Raw genomic sequence first — 21,634 nt, 5'->3', positions numbered from 1 at the left:
CACCTTAGTTACTGACGTGTAATCCTGCTAGGGACAGAAGTTACATATACAGTGGTTTAAATGATCAGAAACTGATTTAAACCTGCAACAGAACAGAAGTTCAGTGCACTTAAACCACTTACTACATCCAACCAGGTTTATTTTAAACTGGTTTTGACCATTTTGTATCAGGCTCAACTGATTTTAGTCAAACTGGTTTATGGAACTTGTGTCCCAGACCCTTTCAGGGTTCAAGTTAATTTGCAGTCTCCCCACAATGCTTTGCAGCCCTGGGCTGGCCCATGGTATTCCAGAACATAGGGTTGGTCCCACCTCTCTGCTTCCTAGCCAGAGCAGTTATAGTGCTCCAGCTGGCTGAGAAGGGCGTAGGGGTGGGGAATCTGGCTCCAGACCACAGCCACGTCTGCCTGCCAGGAATGGAGCAGCCCCTGCCAGGCTTTTATCCCACTCACCACTGTATAGGAGGAAGGTGAGTGGCCAGGCCCTAGGGCCAGGCAGGCACAATGATGCAGAGGCGGAATGTGGATTTAAGCACCCTCCCCCCACCTGGGACTCCCTCCCTTCCCACCTAAGCATGCAAGCCCTAGGCTGGGGTGTGATCCCTCAAGTAGAGTGAGTAGCAAGGGGTGGGGCGAAAGCCTGGCAGGGGCTTTCCCCCCACACCCTGCCCAGACAAAGCCTGGCTGGGCTCCAGGGCCAGGAGCCCATCTTGTGAGCCCCCAGCCTGGGCATTATTATGCCTCCAGCTCTCCACTGGGGCAGGAGCCTGGCAGGGATTGCCTCCCTTCCTCCAAGGTAGACCCAAGCTGTGGTCCCATGCAGCCAAGGAAGGCTTCCTCACCTCAGCCTGTGGGCCTCCAGTCAGGATGTGGACTGCCTGCTTGAGGGGGTACAAAAACCTGGCAGGGACAGCCCTCCCACTGGGAAGTGGGGGACAGAAGCCTAACAGGGGCTGCTCCCCCTGGCAGATTGGGGCTGGGGTCCCCTGTGGGCATTGGCAATGCATAGGGGGTGCACACGGGTGCACATGCACCCCCTGAGATTGGCCGTGCACCCCCTGAGAAAAGCGCTGGTGACACTTCTGGGTTTGCCACCTGCACTTCTGGTTTGGCCACTGGCACTTCCACCAATAGCAGTGATTGGCTGCTGTCCCCCCCCCCAATCAGCCGCTAGGGGACCTCTCCTACCCATTGGTGATCGGCCCTGGTGCCCCCCCAGTATTAGGATGCACCAGTTGTCCATGCCTGTGGCCCAGGGAGCGGGGTTTAAATCTGTCCTTCCCCTGGCCTTCACATGCTGGCCCTAGGCTGGGGCCTAGCTGTGCCCTCTCTGCTCGAGGAGGGAGGGGAGGAGAGCCTTGGAGGGCTTCTCTGCTCCCTTCCCTTTGGCGGTAGCTGGGAGGTGTGCTCTTGTATGACCCAACTTTTGTCCTGAGCCACTGCAGGCATGTGGCTGCATTTCCAGGATGAAAAGTTAATGCCTATTCATTTGCTTCTCAGTTCAATCTACGCAGAGTAGACTATCTTGCAAAGACTGAATTGATTCAGCCTCTGGCTTTTTGGCTGTCTATACTTAGCCAAGGCTTGCCATTGAGGTTGGGTGCTTTCACTCAGCCTATGCTGGTAAAGAACAAAGGCTCTGCCATGCCATCCTCCTACTCCTGATAAGCCCCTGATGCAAAGCTGGGGAAGGAATAGAGCAAGCACATTGTGGCAGCTGTGTGTTTCCCTTTATTGGGGATAAAACAAAGGCCTTTGGAACTAGTTTTCACCCCCTTTTTACATCCTAAGTAAATGTAAAGAGCTAGGTCTTCTCAGAGATTTTTGAGATGTCAATACTACAACCCAGGGGTAGGACTGAAGTTTGCTTAGATATACCCAAGGTACCTTTAAGTGTTTAGCTCTGGCACTAAAAGCAACGAAGACATGACAGCATAGGCTTCAGTGTGAGCTGGGTTAGCAGCTGAATTATATTTATGATGTTGTGACAAAAGCTGATCAGTATGTGGAAGCCATGGCAATACAATGAAAGGGAGAGAATTTAGTCATGGGAAACAACAATGAATAAGGAGTGCTTATCAGTCAGAGGCAAGGATTATAGAAAGACTTAACTAAGTGCAAATGTGAATTCTTCAAATATATTTCTATGGGTTGTACATTTTAATTCCAATAAAAGTTTCTAACCTTTCTCTTCCACAACAAATTGTTCTCATGTTGCAGTGCTATCTTATTTGCTTTGTATCTAGATATACTAAAATTACATAGTTGCAAAAGGGACGTGAATTGGGAATGGGCTTCTTTGACCTAAATTGGGCTCCTTGGACTTAAATTACATCTTTAGACTCTATTTGGGCTCTTCATTATACTGCTTGTATTTCTAAGTTGGCTTGTCCAAATGAGTGAGCACTATATATGAAAATGACATGTTGATATTTGCTTATAGTTAAAGTGCTTTTGTTGGGTTTTAGGGAAATACACATATGGAAAATGCATAGTAGCAAAAAGGTATAAATAAGAAAAATCAAAGCAAAACCCAGATTGTCACCGTTATAGTTTTTAAGTCAATAATGTTGCTACCTTTTTTTTTTACAAGCATCAGAGAGGTATGTGAAATTACTAATAAAAATAAGTAATTGGGCATATACTTTAAATGGTTTTATTTTGTAGCATGCAAAATAAGTGGGAGAATTTTGGGGTTTTTTTGGTGTATTCTCAATTATGCTGTGGAAACAGTACAATTAAGATTTACATGCATAGAAATGAAAATGTGCTCAATAAGGCAGAAACTGTAAATTTGTCAGGGGTTGTGGCAGGGCCTGGAAAGTAAAAGTTGTGTTTGTAGACAGGAGGTTGAATAAAATCAACTGTCTTCTGGGAGACAGACAGAGCCAATCAGGGAACTTCTCACATTTCCACATGGGACTTACAGTCCCACCTTCATTGTAGTCCTTCTTGCGTGAGGTGAGTAGTAACAATATCCATTTGAAACAAGATCTAGCTGGAGAGTTAATGCAGAGTCCAAACTACAATTACTTTTCTTACAAGTTGGGGCCTCCGTCCCTTGGAATATGGTGGTCTTGGCAGAGAGGTTTCTCCAGAGGACTGTCTAGACAAAAGAGAAGCCTCAGCCTCAATATAGGGAAGGTAACTTACCCTATCACTCCAGCCTGCCCACCTGAAACGCACAAATCAGCTCAAACATGCATACTCTGCCTCTCTCCACAACCAGTAAAGAGCCCTCACCAGTAGAAGTCTTTGTTTGTATGTGTAGCTTGCTCCTGGGGCCTTGGGGCAAGTGAAACTTGGGGGCATCCAAACCCCAAGCCTCCAGGCTTGGGCATGCAAGTAGGATGCCCACCAAAGGTGGAAAGTTCTGAAGCCACAGATGGGAGTAGAGGAGTAGGGCCACTTATGGTTCTCGACTGACTTTTGGATTTGGGATTTATTTTGGCTAATTTGGGTTGGAATACAGGGAAAAAAAGTGTATGTGTATTTGGCACAAATTGGGCCTTTCTGTTCAGAACTATCTAGCATAGAAGGGGCAGAACCAGTGCTCGGATGGCAGCAGTCTGAAGCTTCCCTTCTGGGCCAGATTTCAGCCCACTACAGCCCAATACAGGCTATAGTTGATCGAAGAGGGAGGCCCTAGCTAACCTAATGGGAGCACAAGCAGCCAGAGATCCCAGCTCCCAGCCCCTGCTCCCTTCCTGGTTGCTTGAAGAACAGTAGGTTATCTTTCTCCCGCTTGCTCCAACAATGCTAGGATATTAGTTATACTTCCAAGACCCTTTCCTATATGACAGTCATCATCATCAGCTCATCCTCAGCCCAGGTATTACCTGCACCCATGGAGTAGACTCCATCAGTCTTCCAGCAGTCTGTTCCATAGTCTTCAGTCTTTACGTGATCACAGTAGTAGTGCTGTCATGTGACCTCAGAGTTGGAAAGCCTAGATTGTGGGTCTATTATGCCTAATTATTAACCCACTACTTCTTTGCCCAAGGTAATATAGGAAACAAAGTTATTTTCTTGAATTTCTTTCTGGTGGGTCTCTGTGAATAGATATCCAAGAAAACTTGAACTTTTAAAAACCCATGAATTACCTGGTGGCTCTTTTTATGTTGTGGTAGTATCTTCCAACTCCAAGTTTCTTGTGTGATAAATTCTTTTTGCACTATTTTTGTAATGGGGTTATAGTCCAGCTTATTTTAGGGTTTTTAAAAATCTTCGTATGTACTGTTACCACCTACTCTAGATATGCTTTTTCTGTACTCTAAATATTAGTAAGTAATGGTGCTTTGTCACATTTTCAGTACTGCATGGGAGAGAACACCAGAAATGGTTTCCATTGCTATCATTTACTGGAAATCTAGACAAGTTCTTCTTTAACTTGACAGACAAGATCTGTTTTTTGGGAAGCATAAAAGTCAAATCTTCTCCACTGTTATTGCAAGTAAGAATGTTTTTGAAGTTGGGTTTTCTATATTCTTGATCTTAGTTTTCTCTTTGTCCATCTGCTTTTATGTACTTGAATATCCAAAGCTGTTAGTTTCCCTGAGACTAAATCTGTTTTATCCTTCACTAAAGGCAACCTTTGCAGAGTGTGTCAGATCACAAATGTGGTAGGAGTGTTTTAGAAAGACTTGAGGACAACCCTCTAATGTTGTTGTACTTTTTAGAGCAAAATGCCTTTGCTGTCCAGAAACCCAAGCTCTCAAGAAATCTGCCCGTATTGTTTTGACTTCTTCATTATTTTTAATTGTAGCTTAGAGGAGCAGCACTGAAGGAACCTTTCTACCCTTAGGGTCAGAGAGTAGAAGTCCATATTCAGCAGAGTTCAGGGAGATACTACTCCTGTACAGGCTCGAACCTTATCTGAACCAACTGAGACTAGTCTTCAGCACCTGACTCCCAATTTTATCCTATAATGATAACTTTCTGAATTGTTACCTGGTGAATTATCACATTATAATTGTATATAAAGATATTCTGCCCTGTAGAATTCTTCATGCAATGCATAGTTTTCATAATTCTTTGTGATACATAGATGTTTCCTTATCTGTATTCTTTATAAATATGCCTGGAAGATGAGACCTTTCTAAAGCACAATACATTAATTGAATGCTCCACAAAATTCTTCAGGGGAAAACTTTGGCAGATTTTGCCAAAACTGTATATAGATTCACCCCGAAGTACGTGCTCTTTATAGAGCTTGTAGAATGCCAAGACAGAGACTGACCACCTAGGGTAAAATCCTATCTTCAGTGCAAAACTCAGTGGGAGTTTTGCTTTTGATTTCAATTGACACAGGATTTCACTCTGGTGACTGGTGGGTATAGGATATTTTGGGTGGAGATCTTCCTTTATATCATGAGGAACAGATTTGTTAGGACCATCCTCATGCACAAGGGGATTTGGAAGGAACTTGAGGCTTGTACAGAAAGGGTTTTCTATGGCAAAAACTAAGAACAACCAGGTTTGGGAAACAAATTGATATTGCCATGTTTTTATAAAAATAAAAAAGGGAACCAAACTAAAGGAAGAAGGTGTCAGGTTGGACCTAGTTTTGTATATGCATCATGGATCAGGGTGGGAATGCCACTTGCTTATATGGATATTCCTTTACAGACTTGCCTCCTTTAGTTTACTTTTGTTATCTGCGTTTAAAATCAAACTGTTGAGAGATTAAGGATTTACTGCTTTTCTCCCCTCTATCAGATTTGTGTCGATTTACTAAAATTCAAGCTCATTTTCATTTGGTTCATTGCCTTGTCTGGTTTTTAGTATATACAGAGAAGCACAGTAAAAGTTATCAGGCCTAGGGAGTAGAGGGGCAAGATGAAGTGAGCCATCCCATTCCACAAGAAGCAACAAAGACTGATTCAGAAAGACAGTGCTGTAGCTTAAACATGGAGGACAAGAAAGATCCTTAGAGGTAAAACAACTGACAAATTTTCACAGCATGCACTAGTGAGAAATGCGAATCCAAGGAAAACATCATGGCATGTGAGAAACAAGCTTTCATTGATCACAACACGCCATGATGTTTCCATGATAGCACTGTCTAGGAAACTTTTAATGTTAGTGAGAAGGTAATACAGTATTTGACAACTATTGTTTTGTTTTAAGAAGTACACATTAAAAATACATCTAAAATACAGGACAAAAGAATCCAAATAATGTTATTAAACTTCTGGTAGATGCGAGTCTCCTGGGAGGTTTACATGTGCTTTTGAAGAAAATGTGAAAAACCCTAGGTTTTGAATTTTCAAGCTAAACTCACCATATTTTTTGTTCTGTTAAAAAAAATCTCTACAGAATTATGTTGCTGAAGCCCAAAATAGAAGACTTAAGCTATATAAACATTTTGCATATTTTTGTTTAATTTGTTGAAAATAGCACAAAATATGCTCACAGTTGGCATCCCGAATGCAAATATTAGGAGCTAGTCCCTTGATGCATTATGGCTTTCATCAGTATGGTATGGTGTGTTTCTGGAGAGGCTGTGCATATTTGTGGCTCAGGATAGCAAGAATAGCATGATGTACTTTGTTGTGCCCTATGAAGACACAATGTATTGGTTTCTACAGAGATTCCAAAGCATGATGATCCCTCTGTAGAAAAAAAGGAAAAAGAAGTAAAATGTTAGTATTATCAGTATTTGATTCCAAAATGTATTTATGTCATATTTTGTGGAATGAGGGAGAGGGGGAAAAACTTCTGACAGAGCAAAAATATTATTGGGACAAGTATAGGGTGTATAGGGGCTCTTAATCTTAAACATAATCCTTTCACGTTCTAATACATGAGGGCTAAATGGGGAGCTTTTAAATTGAGAAAATATGCAGTTCATGTGAGAGGTTTGATAGTACCCACCAAAAACTTAAATGTGCCTGACTGGTTTTATGGAAGACAGTAAATTAGTCTTTCCTTTACCTTTGACAGGTGAGAAGCAGTTCTTGCATGACCGCTGGCTATCACCATACATCTGCTACCACACAGGTGAGGCTTTTGGCTTCAAAATGACGACTGGTAAGAAAAACAAGATGTCTTTCCTGGTTATAAATTTAACTCTTCTGTGATTAGTCTGGGCCAATTAGGACACCCCTGGGGTTCAGACTATGGCTCAAGTACAAGCTGAAAGCCTGATTAGCTGAGGTCTCTTGATACTTGTTCTTGGTAGTAAATGCTGGCACATATAGTATTGATTTTCATTTAGATATCTTAATGTTTCCAGACAATCCTAGCAGATGTGGGCTGAACTCAGATCTACGAGAGTGCTGGGCTGCAATCTGCAAGCATTTTTCTTGCCATTTTGTTTCATTTTTCCTAAACTTAACTGATTTGGAATCAGGAGATATAAATGAAAAATGCAGAGTTTGCCTATCAATCATGGCATGTACAAACATTGCTACTGCCCTTTTCTAACATCCTATTACCACCGGGTAGTTGGCTAGTCAAACAGGAATAAAAATTACACTGCAAACATCATAAGTTAGGCTTGATTTGTTGAGCAAGAAGCCTGACAATTCTGTAAGAGTTATATACCTCAGCCTCGCTGAAAATCAGCCTTGTTATGGCTCTGGTACGTCTATAAAGATTGTTCATTTCATATAAAACAGCTACCTGCACTGAAAGGCCTGAAAGGAAGAATGATGCTGGTTATAAATATAGAGGAAAATCTATTTGTCTGCCCCTTCGTGCTGTTAGCAAGTCACACGATGCAGCCCTTATGCTGTTCCTAGGCAGCAGGGGGAGTTTTCCATGGCCACCTTTTGCTTTCATCTTCTGGCCTGGACTGAAGCACATCATCTCTCTTTGTCATATGAGATAAAGCAATGAAGTGTGACCAGTGCCACTGCATTGCACTCTGCCCACCAGGAGCACGTTAATGATAATGAAAAACTATACTGCACCACATTTAAACTAAATGTGAGCGTAAGGCTGTCTGTCGGCAGACTGGTATAACAGTTAATGTCATAAAAGATAAATAGAAATTATTAGAATTGGTTTGGTAAGGATTTTTTATAGAGCAGGGTTGTATTCCTTTAAAGATACATTATCCGACTGTTAAATCTAATTTCAGGCTACTGGGCAATTAAAATGATTAACATTCTTTACTCATATAGTTCGATTCATTAAAGTTTTAAACACCCTTTACACACTATTTATGTTGAAAATAGAGAAATAACATGTTAAAATGTCTTGGACCATTAATCATTCAAATTTGCTGTATAACCACTTTCTCAAAACCTTAATACCACAGTGCATATTTACAAACCTCAAAGGCATGCTTGAAAGAGAGAACAAAATCAAATTCCACCCCCACTATGTCCAATAGGCCTTTTGCAGTTCCCAGACCTTTTTTATGTCTGCAAAGAATACTACCCAGAAAATTCCCCAAAAAGATTGTCTAGGAAGTTATCCCTCCTGGGGGCTTATCTACTTCTGCACTGTCTTCATTGGGGAGCCTATTCTCTTTTCAGTGCTCAGAAATTTAGGCATGGAAGTCCCATTAAAGATAATAGGTGCTCCAAGTATAAATTCTTGTGCGCTGAAATGAAAATATATTCTGGGTCTGACACTTAGTTTTCAAGTATGTCACATGGAATTTAGTATTATCTACTGACAAACCAGTTTATTAGATGGATAGAAGAAGAGATCTTCAGGCTAGTAAATGCTGCCATTAGTTAGAGGTAAAACACCCACTCCCTTCTGTGTTAGCATTTGCAACAACCTCTGAAGCACAGTGGGAACATAATCATGAACGTCAGTATACAGTATGTGACAAGACAATTAAAATCCGAATATTAATGCTGTTTTTTTGAAAGCATTCACTCGAAAGAGATCCGGTTCTGGAGAAAAAAAGTTTGAAACATTTAATTTCAACCCTGTGCTATCAACTGGAAATATTTGGATCATGTTTTTAACAACAGATACTGTAAATCACTCAGGCCAACTGAAATGAAGTCCTGTGTTCCACGTTGTCAGATTGTGGGACATGCCTGACCTTGGAAACAATGGTTGATTATGTGGCCATAAAACCTTACACTTCAAACCGTGTCAGTTTTCAACAGTCAAGCTTTATCAAGACAAGTGGGTATTTCTCCTGGAGCTCCCCTTAGCAGAGTTTTTCTTTTCTTCCTGTTCTAGCCACGTGGTTTGGTGGCATAATGGTAAACATGGAGACAAGACAGTATTGGTGTTCGGTGGTGTGATCCCAGTGTGCCCACCACAGCTGTGCAGTATGTTAAGCCACTTCACTTTTAAAATGCCATTTGCAATAAATGCAAAATCAATGTTGGAGTGGCATTTTGTTTATCTTTCAGGTGTCCAAACTTATGCATTGTCTTTCTTTCAGTCAGGCCTGGCGGCACAAAAGTCAGTTAGCTGTAGGGGATCCATACAGCAGTACTGAAGGGAGATAATTTTTCACTAATCCTGTCTCCCATTTCTTCTTTATTCCATTACGCTTATCCTCAGTGTAAGGTTTCCTGATATAAGAACTAGTTCACTGTTCAGAAATAAGCCATGATATTTTACAGTACTGTGTACTGTATCTGATGCAGTTTTAACCTTAGACAATAAAGGAAACTGTCACTGTCTATCAGTGAGGGGGTTTCTAATGCTGCTCCATCACTCATTTCAAGAGCAACATGAGAAGAACCTTTTCCCCAAGAGACTGACAGCCATATCATCTCTGCAGTGCTATAAGCTTCTGCTGACTTAGAGAACAGAAATCCCAAAGGTACTCCTGAATTTAGTGACAGTGCAATATATAGTACTTCAAGCCAGTCCACCAAATGGGACGTGCAGAAATGCTCTGCAGTTTATAGTGGAGGGGGGGCTGGTAATCCAACATCAGAAGATATAAATCACACACTCTTCTCACAAGCCCCTGCCCGTGTCTTAGGAGGGAGTAACACAAACATATGACTTTAATGTCTTGGGCATCGTGGGCCAGGACCTCTCCCTGGCCTCTCCCTAGTATCAGACACTTAGGGGTCGGGGCGTTCAGGAGGTTGCAGTTTCAGCACTCTCTTTGGGGTCCAGCTGGGGTGGGCAAGTCACAGAAAAGGTGAAAGTGTGTGATCCCTTCATAATGCAGTAGGGGAAGAGGAAATGATTCTGCCATGAATGACGGGAGGTTTGTGTAGGGTTTTGTGATACATTTTTGAGTCTCAGGTTGACTGGCTTGTGCTGGCTGGATGGCCTTGATTCTGATTTTGAATGGCTTAACCTGAGGCTGTCCAACTGGTGGCCCCCAGGCCTCATCCAGGCTGTGAGGAATTAACATGCAGCCCCTGGGCTTTTGGCCGAACACTGCTCACACTGCTCTGTCTGCTGTGGCAGCGGTGCCCAGTGTCTCTGCGGCAGGGCAGCATGTGGGGAGGTGGCTGAACGTGCTGCTCATGTACCAGTGCCAGCAAGGGGGGCTCGGGCAGAGAGCTCACACTGCTCATGCAGTGCTGTGGTGGTTGTGGTGGGGCTTTGCCCATGTGGTGGTGGCAGTGGAGGGAGCTCCCACAACCAGGGAGGATTTTGCCCATATGGTACTGGCAGTGGAGGGGCTCATGTGGCCAGGGTGGTAGGAGGAAGAGGCAGCAGTGGGGGAGGCTCACACAGCAGTGACAGTGGGGGGCTCTTGCTGCTAGTGCTGTTTGGGGGTGCACATGGTATTAGTCCCAGGGAGCCCATAAGTCCTGGGACCCCTGGTATGTGCAGTGTGTAGGCTTCAGCTGCTCTGAAGTTGGACAGTCCTGGCTTAAACTCATCTTTGTGCCCAAGGGTATCATCAGAACCCTATCTGTGTTGGAAGGGGTGGTGGCTGAATGGCTCTTTATGTCTTAATTTGAAAAATATTATGAGCCATGTGCTACACCCAACAGACCATGCAACATCCCCAACATCAGTGGAAGACAAAATTTGGCCCAGGGTCTCTGTCTCTTCCATTTTGTTAATCACAATTAAAACATATTACCTGGGAACAGTTTTCATTCAGTTTAATGGGAAAATTATGTGTTGCTCTTGAGGCTTCTTTAGACTCCCATTGTTTATGATTATTTGCAGTTTTACAAGGGAAATACAGACAGCCCATGCTGTGAGAAAGATCAGAGGTGTCTGTGCTCCTCAAGGCTATTTCTTTCTTTAATTTCTGTTTAGAGTCAATGAACTGATTGCATTTTCTTTTTTTGACATGCCATATTATATCTCACATTTCTTCAAATGATTTTGAAGTAGCATAATCTGTCTTAAGGATAGGTATGCTCCCAGAATATGGCTTCTGATGTCTTGACCATTATTATAAGCCTTGTGTCTTTGGTGACTTAATATTTATGCATAACAGTATCATTAGCCACTCTTCTGCTTTAACCCCATTTTGACTACACAGTAAAGAAGCAGATAGAAATTCTCTATTAAAACACCTCACATTAATCTAAGAGAGTTGCAACATTTCCTTTTTCAATTTTTGACATATATGTTTCATGTTTAATCATTGCACCCAGTGACATGTGGGCAATTCATGTGGGCAACCTGAAAACATCCTATGCCAGACCTGCAAACCCAAATCAAGTATTTTCATATGCATATAGATGGTTAGTTGTGTGTGCAAACTGGAGATGTGTGCGTATCTTTGTAAATCTGCCATTTTGGCTGAACAGTTTAACAATGGTGAAAAGGGATAGGGGATGTTTTATACTCTTCCCATCTGCCCAGCGTAACTATTCCATTTTATACTGGAAAATTAGATAGTTGATTAAATTACCTCTTAAAATAGCACAGTCAGAAGTTATTTCTGTCAAACCTGGCTTTAGCTCTTGATTATAAATATTGTGTTCAAATAGGCTTTGTGTCCTTTCCCTCCACCAAGAGGTAAACTACATCGTGTGTATTTCCAGTGATGAACATTTTTGCTGTACACTTTGGAGATGAAAACTTGGGTGATGTTAGATCAAAGTCCCCAGTAATTTCATCATTTCTTTATGAAGAAATGCTTGTTTTCAGCTGTAGTTGGCATCAGTCTAAATGAATCAGTAAAATAGGATGATCTCAGCTCATATAAATAATAGCAGCCTTCTCCTGTTAGAGATGCCTTTCTTCTGGAAAAGGCAGTTGTCCCACATTAATGCATTTCTAATCAAAAACACTGAGTCCCATATGGTATTTTTTAACACATTTGAGAACCCTGGTTAAGACAGAGATCTAAATGTGCTGGAAACCAAAGTTCATTTTTGTTCAATGCTCAGGAGAATAGAAAGAGAGTGTACTGATCTGTCTCTGTGTTATCTTGGATGACTGAGTATTAGTTTTATAGTATTGGGCCCCATTTCCCCTTCCCCATTTTTCAGGGGATGCTTTTTGTGAGAAGGCCTACATGTTACCATATTAGAGGGCTTTATTCCTCTCTCTCCCTCTTAAACATAATAAACATCAGAAAGCATCCCTGAGGCATAAACAAAAATTGTAGGGGGGACCCACTCCAGAATATCAGTTGATTCTGAAAGAGGAAGACTGAAAACAGTTCAGAGTAAAGAAATATTGGAGCTTAATGTGAATCTTGCATAGGTGAATGTTGACTTCAAAAAATAAACCATTCATGTCCTTGTCACATAAAATGATTGCTTCTGTTTACCATTGGTAACAGGGGCATCTGCTTTGTGCACCATTACTTGATGTACAGAAATCATGTCATATCTCAATATATCGGCCAGGAAACATAGTTTAAACCAGGCCTCTTAGCACAAGTTTGTACATATACACATATGCATATAATATAAACATATCTATATCATAACATTTTCCATAATTCACTGGATTTCTTTTCTACTAGAGAGTAAAAAAATATACATATACAACAAGGTGTAAAAACAAATGTTCAGTAATTGGCTTCCAATTCCAGTCTGCTGTTGAAAAGATAAGTAAATACTTTAATATCTGTATATTTAGATCCATATTATATATGTATACTATTTTATATACACTAATATATAGATTAACACATATGTTATCAGAGAAGTGAAATAAATTCAGTACTGGGGTAAGCAGGCACCACACCATTGTTTTTTTGGTGCCTGACATCTGCTCAGATCAGGGTGCTTTTGACCCTGTGTCTTGGTCTGTACAACTTTTAATTTCAATTGTTATAAACTGTGCAGGGCAAAAGAAGATTTTTCAGAAAAGTCCCAGAGAGTAGCACCTCTTTGAACCCACAGGTTAGCACTCCAGGAGTTGCTTGTGCTGCTCCAGTTTGCCAGAACATCAACACCAGGTGGACACTTTTGGGGGATAGTGGTCAGCTACCTGAACAGTTAGAAAGTTAATAGATTTTATTCAGAAGGAGTACCAGGTAGGGCAGTGTCCTTTCTTTAGTATCTAAGTGTCCCTCCGACCCTATAGCTCTTTTCATTGATGCAATGCTGAGAACCTGCAAAAGTGCTCTCCTTGCTGTTTTACTTTGAGACAGGACGCTATGCACTGCAGCCCCCAGTTGTTGGGGGTAGTTTTATGCTCTCATCATGACAGACAGGATTCCAATAGCACCATATGTCAAAAACTCCAACCAATTCCAGTCATGTACCCACACTGTCCAGCTGTCACAGCTTTAATTATTGAAACTAAAGCCCAGATAAGTTTGTAGTTTTGGAAATGCTCTAGTCTCCTTAGATCTTTACTACTGATGTTATAGCTGATTAGGACCCTGCCAGCCTTCTGTTGGTCTCTTGAAAACTGCTGTAATTCTCATTCATCATGGAAGCTAACCAGCTGCTCCAGAGTCATCCCCTCAAAATGTGTTGCTTGATGTTATACTTTCCTGTTGTCCTGACCTTGATGCTTTGTATGTTCAAACAAAGGACACTTATTATATTGGAATTACTTATTGTACAGGATCCTGCTATAACCACGTTTTGTACACAAAAAATGAAAACCTCATCATTTATGTACCCGATGCCACTGAGAAGAGTGCTATTAATCTGCACTTTTTTCTCAGTCATCCTGCTATAGTCTCATTGCCATTCCAGCAGAGATAGTGAGAGACTGTGACCTCTCCGAATGCTCTCATATCAGTCTATCACCAGGCTTTTGGCATGAATGTCTATCTTGTTGCTTAGCAGTCTGAAGTGATCCCTGTAATCTGAGTTTGGAGCCCTCACATCTACTTTTGTCATTCTTATCCAAATGGAATAAAGCTGAATACTTTCAGATTTTCACCGAAACTTGGGACTGAGTAGGGAGTTCAGTCATTTACTTTTTCTATTAAAATCTTCAAGTTGAAACTTTGTGATCTCAAAGTGCTTTGTAAGTTTTAACCTTTTTGACAGCTACTGCTAAAATCAGTCTCAGTAATTCTAAGATGTGAGCAGTACATAAAGAAGTATCTTTTCTGGCTATAGATTTGCTTTTTGTGCCTATATTCTTTTTGAGCCATTGTAACATGCCTCTCTTTTTGCAGTTGGTGTCTTCAGGACAATGCCCATGCCCATTTGTGATATGTTTATTTTTCTTTACATTTAGAGCACTATAAAGTATCCATAGACAGACTCTAGGCTCACAATTAATTATTTTGAAATGATAAGGCAAAGGCACAATTAACCAACTAATTTCCATAATCAAGAAGTAACTTATAAACAAATACCAACCCCCATTCTGTGTGTTGGTCTGTGGGTGTGGGTTCATGATTTCTCTTGCAGCTGTACATGTATATGGAGTGAGTGCCAAAGGAATTATATGAGTTAAGCAATGAACCCAAAGGATAAGACATTTATAGGAATGCAGAAAATAGGCTTTATTCATGGATAGTGATGTACACGAGTGAAAAGATCTGAGTGGAAGATTATCAGTTTGTATGAAATGAGAGAGGAAGGCAAAGGAGAATTCTGCCACAATGAACAAAGGATATTGGCACTGTGATGACAAGACAGCAGACACTGGAATGGCATTGGTCCTAAGCCTGAAGGCAAGGGAGGCTCTTAAGGAATTTAACCTCATATCTCAATGTATGCTGAACACAACATTCAGAATGAAATCTGATCCATTTACAGAAGTACAGGTATCTGCACTGACCTTATCAGCACCCAAGGTAAAAAAAAGCTGATGAATTTTATAATTTACAGAAGCAATACAAGGAATTTCAAGACAAATCTAGTTTCACCAACAATGCTTATTAATGTGAAAGGAACATTGAATTGGCTGGAGTAATAGCTCAATTCAGAAACAGTGAAGAAAATGAAAGATGAGAGAGGCTAACAAATTTCTGCACAGCAACAACCTTGGGGTTAACAAACATTAGTTCAACAAGAAAGCCATGGAGGCGATGGATTTGACTGTAACCTGATGTGTGAGCAAAGGACACGATAGATTTCTTACTTGTGAATCATTGGTGGAAATCAGGTATATTATTGTGTAGATCCTTCATGGCCAGTATTGGAACAGATTATGAGTTATTATTAGCATCAATGAGATTGATGCAGAGAATGATCAAAACACAGAACTTAGATCTTGGTACTAAGTGAACAAATTAAAAAATCAGACAGCATAGCTTTGCAGGACAACATTGCATCTCCGTTGATGGATGAAATGAACACTGAAGAGACACAGAGCAATGTAAAAAACGGGATTATCAGAATAGCGGTCAAGGTGGTGGACTACATGGCCAAAATGAAGAAACCAAGATGGATAATGGATGAACTGCTGCAGTTGATAACAAGCTAGGAGGCTGAAGGAGAATAAAAGAGGGAGACCCAAATGTAAGAGCTGAGTACAATAGGTGGACCAGAGAGAAAAAAACAGAAAAGGAAGAGACAGAAACAACTGGATAAGTGAACAATGTAAAGAAGCAGAAGAATACACAAAGAGAAATGTGACACAAAGATTGTACTGCAAGATAAGAGAATTAAATGAGACATTTGAGTTGAAGATGTCAGTGTAGAAAGACAAGCGTGGGCAAATAATTGAGGACAAGCAAACAAGGAATAAGCAATAAAATATTTTGAAGGGACATACAAAGTGCAGAACATAGTCGAGAAGCTTCCCAATAGAAATGTGGGAAAGTAGATGATGAAATCCTTACAAGTAAAGATCTTTATAGAAAATTTGAAAAAGAAAAAGTTGCCAGGAAATGACAGTATAACCCTAGAGTAGCTGCAAACAGCTGAGGAACATATAGTAAAAGCTATGTGCTAGCTCCTTAACAAGTTTTACAAACAAGCTCAAGTACTAAGTGAATAGAGGAAAGTGATAATAGTCCAAATCTATAAGAAAAGAGATGAACAACTACAAGGACTACAGAGGAATTAGCTTATTGAATGAGCCAAGGAAAATAGTTCACTAAGACACTGTGGGAGAAAATGAAGAGATACTTGGTAGTGGCACTTGCAGAGAATAGCTGGATTTAGACCAGGAGGAAATACAATAGATCAGCTATTTGTGATAAGACAAATCTCAGGGATGTATATAGAATACTGAACCTGCTACAATAATTTCATAGACTTCAAACAGGCTTTTGATAGCATCTGGAAGAAAGTGATATGGCAAGTTTTGAGAATGTATGGCATCACTGAGAAATTAATCAACCTGATAGAAAACATCTACAGCAAGTCGATAAGTACAATGAAAGTAGGCAAAAAGCTGATGGAATGGTTATGGTGACCATAAGGGTAAGACAAGGATACATGTTATTGCCAGATTGGGTTCAGCTCATTATTGGAAGAAGTAACAGCAGTAGCACTGAGAGATGAAATAGGAAGAGTCATGTTATGTAGAAGACAGTGAATAACTTTAGATTTACAGATGATATTGACCCCCTAATACTGACCAATACTGATGAAAAGGTAGTCTAGGCAAACAGAAAATTTGTACCAGTGATTGGCATGGAGAAGATACATGCTGATAATTAGAAGAAAAGATCAAGAAACAGAGACTGAAGTAACTGGGGCTGAGGAAGGGGGAAACTTTTACAAGAGAGAAAAGAGTACTAATATAATATAGTTTAGAAAATGTACTACTATAAAATGTTTGAGCACAATTTGTAAAAGAAAGGGAATTTCAAAGATGAAAAAAAGACAGGATTCACTGCTGCTACATTTAAGAAGTCTGAAAAGCTTGGAAAGGAAACAAAATGTTGAGAGGGCTCATGTAACAGAGAACCCTTACCCTGTTAGGGAAAAGGGGAATGGGTTCTTTAAGGAAGAGTTTTTATGAATCAGACAAAAGCAGCTGGCAAGGCTAGGGTTATTAACAGCCCTGCAGTCAGGTCAGCTGATAGGTCACCTGACTGAATGTGGGCAGGGCTTGAGTAACATATAAGCCTGGGACTGAACCAAGTTGGGGAGTTTAGCCCTGCAAACCACTGGATGAAGATCTCCTGGCCAGGAAGATTGCAGGGGGATACCTGGCTGACTTCAGGGCTCCTCTAAGGACTGCCACCAGAGTACTGGTGCCCGATGTCTTCCCAGGGTAAGGGGAAGTCTTTCTGCAAGACAGTGAGCTATTGTTGTCATTTGCTACACCTGGAGCAGGTTAAGTTTGTTACAGCCTGGTGCTTTTTCCCTTTGAGTTTTTTGCTGGTGGTTTGGGTGGGACTAGAAATGAGTGGCTTGGAGTCCCATTAGTGTCCAAGTGGCATGTGTTTGCCTTGAGCCCTGCTGGGGTCAGGCAAAGCACAGACAGGAGCCAGGGAGCCCAGAGGCTGAGAAGGGGTACAGATGAGTCCAGAGAGGGAAAATCTTGGGGGCCAGAGGGCCCAGAGTCTAAGAAGGGGCAGAGATAGCCCAGAGGAAGCCAGGGCTTGGGGCCAGAGGGCCTAGAGCCCCAGAAGGGCAGATAGAGCCCAGAGAGGGCAGAACCTGGGGCCAGAAGGTCTGAAGCTTGGGAGGGGCAAAGATAAAGGCCCCCAAGGGCAAGATGAGGGGCTGGAGCCCAGGTCTGGAACAGTGTGCCTTGGCTAAGGGATCAGCTAGACTGGAGGGATGGAAGCTGGGAAGGCCAAAGCCACAACAAAGGAGTAAAGGCCAGAGGTGGCCTGGTGGCCATAAATGTCCCACTGACTGTGTGACATCTGTGAGACCTGGACATAGCTGTAGGAAAGGTATGGAGGCTGTGATTAGCCCATAAGCTGATGTGTATCTTGGGGCACATGTGGGCTAGGAGGACCCACTTAATGGGAGAGATTTGTGTAACCAATCAGAGAGAGGGGTTCCTCTGGTGGGAGTTGACTAGGGCTCGCTCTAAGACCTGTGGGCAGCCTGTCTTTTTCAATCTCTTAATGCAAACTAGGTGTGGCAGGTGGGGAATTAAGGGAGAGTGTCTTAGAAATCAAACTGGGCAGGAACCACACGGCCACCAGGGGGTGTCACGATTTTATTACAGTCCTGAAAAGAGCACGGCACCGGTGAATACTAATTGTAGTGCAAGGAGTAAAAAAGAGGAAGCCAAGGATGCTTTCAATAGATATGATGAACAGTGACATGGAACAAAAATACAATGATGCCATGATGCTGGCACAGGATGGAAAGTGATGGAAGAACTTCCTTCAGGCTGAATCTTGCTGCTGAACTGAGGGATGGTGGGTAGTAATTAAAAAGCAAAGCAAAACAAAATAAAACAGAAAAAAAATGCTGGTGTGTATTTCAGATTCCCTGCCTATCTTCAAAGAGCAGGTGAAATTACTGGGTTCTGTAGAATCACCCAAAAGTTGATATTTCTTGTTTATTTTGTGGTGGTTTAGAGGGTAGTCTAGTCCCTAGTGGAGTTTTCAGGCTCTCTTGGTGTTTTAAGGACCTTCTTGTGGCAATCTTCCCAGAAGCTCTGAACATCATCTTTCAGTTTTCACAGTGCAGCTTGAGATAATCTTAGTAGGGACTGTGAAAACAGTTTTGTGCATTTTGTGAATCACTATCACATTTCTGCTTTCCCTGTTCTTGATGTGCTGTTGCTATTTCTTACCAAACTGGGGCTGTTGCTCACATAACATTCTTTTCAGTATATACTCATTGTTTTTAAAAGTGTGAGGGGAGGGAAGTTCCACTATCTGAAACTATAAATAGAATAGAGATTTTTATATTTCACCTAATGGAACAATTCTTAAGCAAGCCAGCAAGACTGTCTTAGATCTAGCTGAGAGTGCTCTTAATACTGATGACACAGATACTGCAGCTAATTCATAATAAGTTTGAATACAGTTGTATGTGCTTGGGTATCCTTAGTGTTATAAATGCCAGGTCCTTTACTTTCTCATTATGTGTCACAAAATTCTAAGCTTCACAGATCCATGTAAACAATAGCCAAGGGCCCACTTGGTGACTACCCTACATAATCTGGTGTTCCCAGGTCGTCTATGAGACCTTAAAGAGATCAGATTCTTTAGTACAAATGGTACTAAAGCCATTCTAAAAAAGAATGTTGGTGACTACGCAGATCCTCTTTATTCATATAGAATATGGTAAATGTGAGATCACCACTAAGCACCTGTCACTATCTGACTTTGCTTCTTATTACCTAACCAAATAGAATGCCAATAGACATTTTTGGGAGCCTTCCATCAGAGGTTCAAATGGAAGGTTCAGCTAGCTTGGTAAATACTATATTGAGATCCTTTGTCAGAAATAGACCTTCAGCTTGGGTGTAAGTTTGCAAGAGTTCCCACAGAAATCTTCTGAATTTGAGCAGGAGTGGAGCTCCTTATAATTTGTGATGTGCACTTCGGTCATTACTGTTGATATACCTTGCATGTGTTATTTCATACATTTCAGTTTTTGTATGCATGTTCGGAGAAAATGAAGAGCGACTATTACGACTGTGCAGAGGTCGGTAGCCGATTCAATTCGGAGGAGATTCGACTTGATTTGGCAGCTGAATCTTTGAATATGAATCGAATTGGGAGACCCATTAAAAGGTCTGAATTGAATCGGAAGCCTCCAAATTGATTTGGAGATTCAACCATACAATATACAGGAAGTCCTTGATGACACTGGACACAGCTGCCTCCAGCTGGAAAGTTTATTGTGGTGGGCAGAGAGGGGAGGGAAGGGATGTGGGGGGCAGATTGATGACCCCACAGCAGGGGAGGGATTGGGGCTGGGGCTGGGACAAGATGCTCAGCCAGGGTGGGGGGCGTGCAGGACTCAGGGAGGAGGACTCCCATCACTATACACTGCCATGCCCTGCTGGTCCAGAAGCTGCTCCTTTGGTGGCTTCTCCGGTGGCTCTCGCTGTCAGTCTGGGAGGGCCTGGGAATAGGCATGTGCCCCCGTATCTGTGCAGGGTAGGCTGGTCTGGGCTGTGCTCCAGGAGGCTAGCCCCAGCTGTCCACCATGGGGTTGCGCTCCTTGAGATGGGTGGATCCAGGGCTGCACTCCGGGTGGCTAGCCATTGGGCTGTGCTCTGCAGGGTGGGTGGAGCCAGGGCTCCACTCTGGGCAGCTAGTCCCATCCAGAGCCTGGAGCACAACCCTGGCTCCACCTGCCCTGCAGAGTGCTACCCTGGCTCCACCTGCCCCACAGAGCGCAGTGGAGCAGGGGATATGGGGGCTCTGTAGTCACCCTAAAATTCCCCATAGCCCCTGCTGCTGGGCTCGCCCCGATCTGGGTGCATGCACCTGTACCTGCCCCCATATCCTGCCACTGCTTGCCCAGCTGGGGTGTAGCCACAGCTTGTCTGGGAGGTGCAGGGCGGCTGAAGAAGCTTCTGCTGCTGCATGCTGCTTGTCTCAGGCAGTGCAGTGGCACCATCCGGTGCCTCCCCACCATGGCTGGGTGAGTGGTGGGAGGGCATAGCCCCGACTCCCAGTGCCTTGCACTGCCCATCCAGAGCACAGCCCAGCTCAGCCCACCCCACACAGATCTAGGGGTACACACCTGCTCCCATGCTTTTCCCGACTGGTGACGAGAACTGCTGGAGGAACCACCAGAAGAGCAGTTCCTGGACTGGTGGCACGCGGTGGTGCGTGGTGGCAGGAGCCCTCTTCCCTGAATCCCCATGCCCTGTACCCTGGCTGGGCAGCTTGTTCCAGCTTCAGCCCCAATCCCTCCATTGCTGTGGGGGCGTTGATCTGCCCCACAACTTCCCTCCCCCGCTCTGCCCACCACAACAGACTTACCAGCTGGAGGCAGCTGTATCCAGCATTGTTGTGGACTGCCTGTATAATCTATGACTGAATCTCTTAATTGGCGCCAAATCTCCAAATCTGAATCAGCCAAATCAAACTGGGACAGGGATTTGAATCACCGAACCAAATCATTGTCCCTCCAGTCAGCTGATTCCAAATCTAAAGCAAATACTTGCTGCTTTGCACAGGCCTACTGACTACGCAAAATATACAAAATTTATAGATGTGGACAGTTTGAAGTTCCTTATTTATTTATAATCTTTTTCTTAATTCTTCTATTTTTACCTGTGTCAGCCCACTCAGGGCAAAAGTTGGTACATCAGTCTTATGGAGAACAATAGAGCTGCCCAGATATAAGTAAATGTCTAACTTGAGGTGCGAGCAAGTATTCTCGGGATCCAGCTCATGTTTGGGTGACTTTGTGTAAGCTGCCTAAATCTGAGTTGGGATCCCATGGATGCAAGTGTTTGCTGAGGAGGCACAGGAAGTCAGGGGGAAGAGAGGCTGCCAGGTCTAAGGGGAGCTGGTGGGT

The 21,634-nt window shown here is 42.6% G+C and overlaps 1 long non-coding RNA gene across 1 annotated transcript in view; it reads left to right on the top strand.

The window, feature by feature from the left end:
* The window catches only part of LOC109310582, a 189,992-nt gene that overhangs the window by 51,895 nt on the left and 116,463 nt on the right, over positions 1 to 21,634 (top strand). The window contains exons 4-5 of the long non-coding RNA XR_002101263.1: positions 5,784 to 5,934; positions 6,945 to 7,001. This is a non-coding gene — a long non-coding RNA (uncharacterized LOC109310582). The remainder of the gene's footprint in view (positions 1 to 5,783; positions 5,935 to 6,944; positions 7,002 to 21,634) is intronic.

Source organism: Crocodylus porosus, unplaced genomic scaffold, assembly GCF_001723895.1.
Source record: "Crocodylus porosus isolate Cpor-Errol unplaced genomic scaffold, CroPor_comp1, whole genome shotgun sequence".
In the NCBI taxonomy this organism is placed as follows: domain Eukaryota; kingdom Metazoa; phylum Chordata; order Crocodylia; family Crocodylidae; genus Crocodylus; species Crocodylus porosus.
This window is presented reverse-complemented; position numbering and strand designations above follow the sequence as displayed.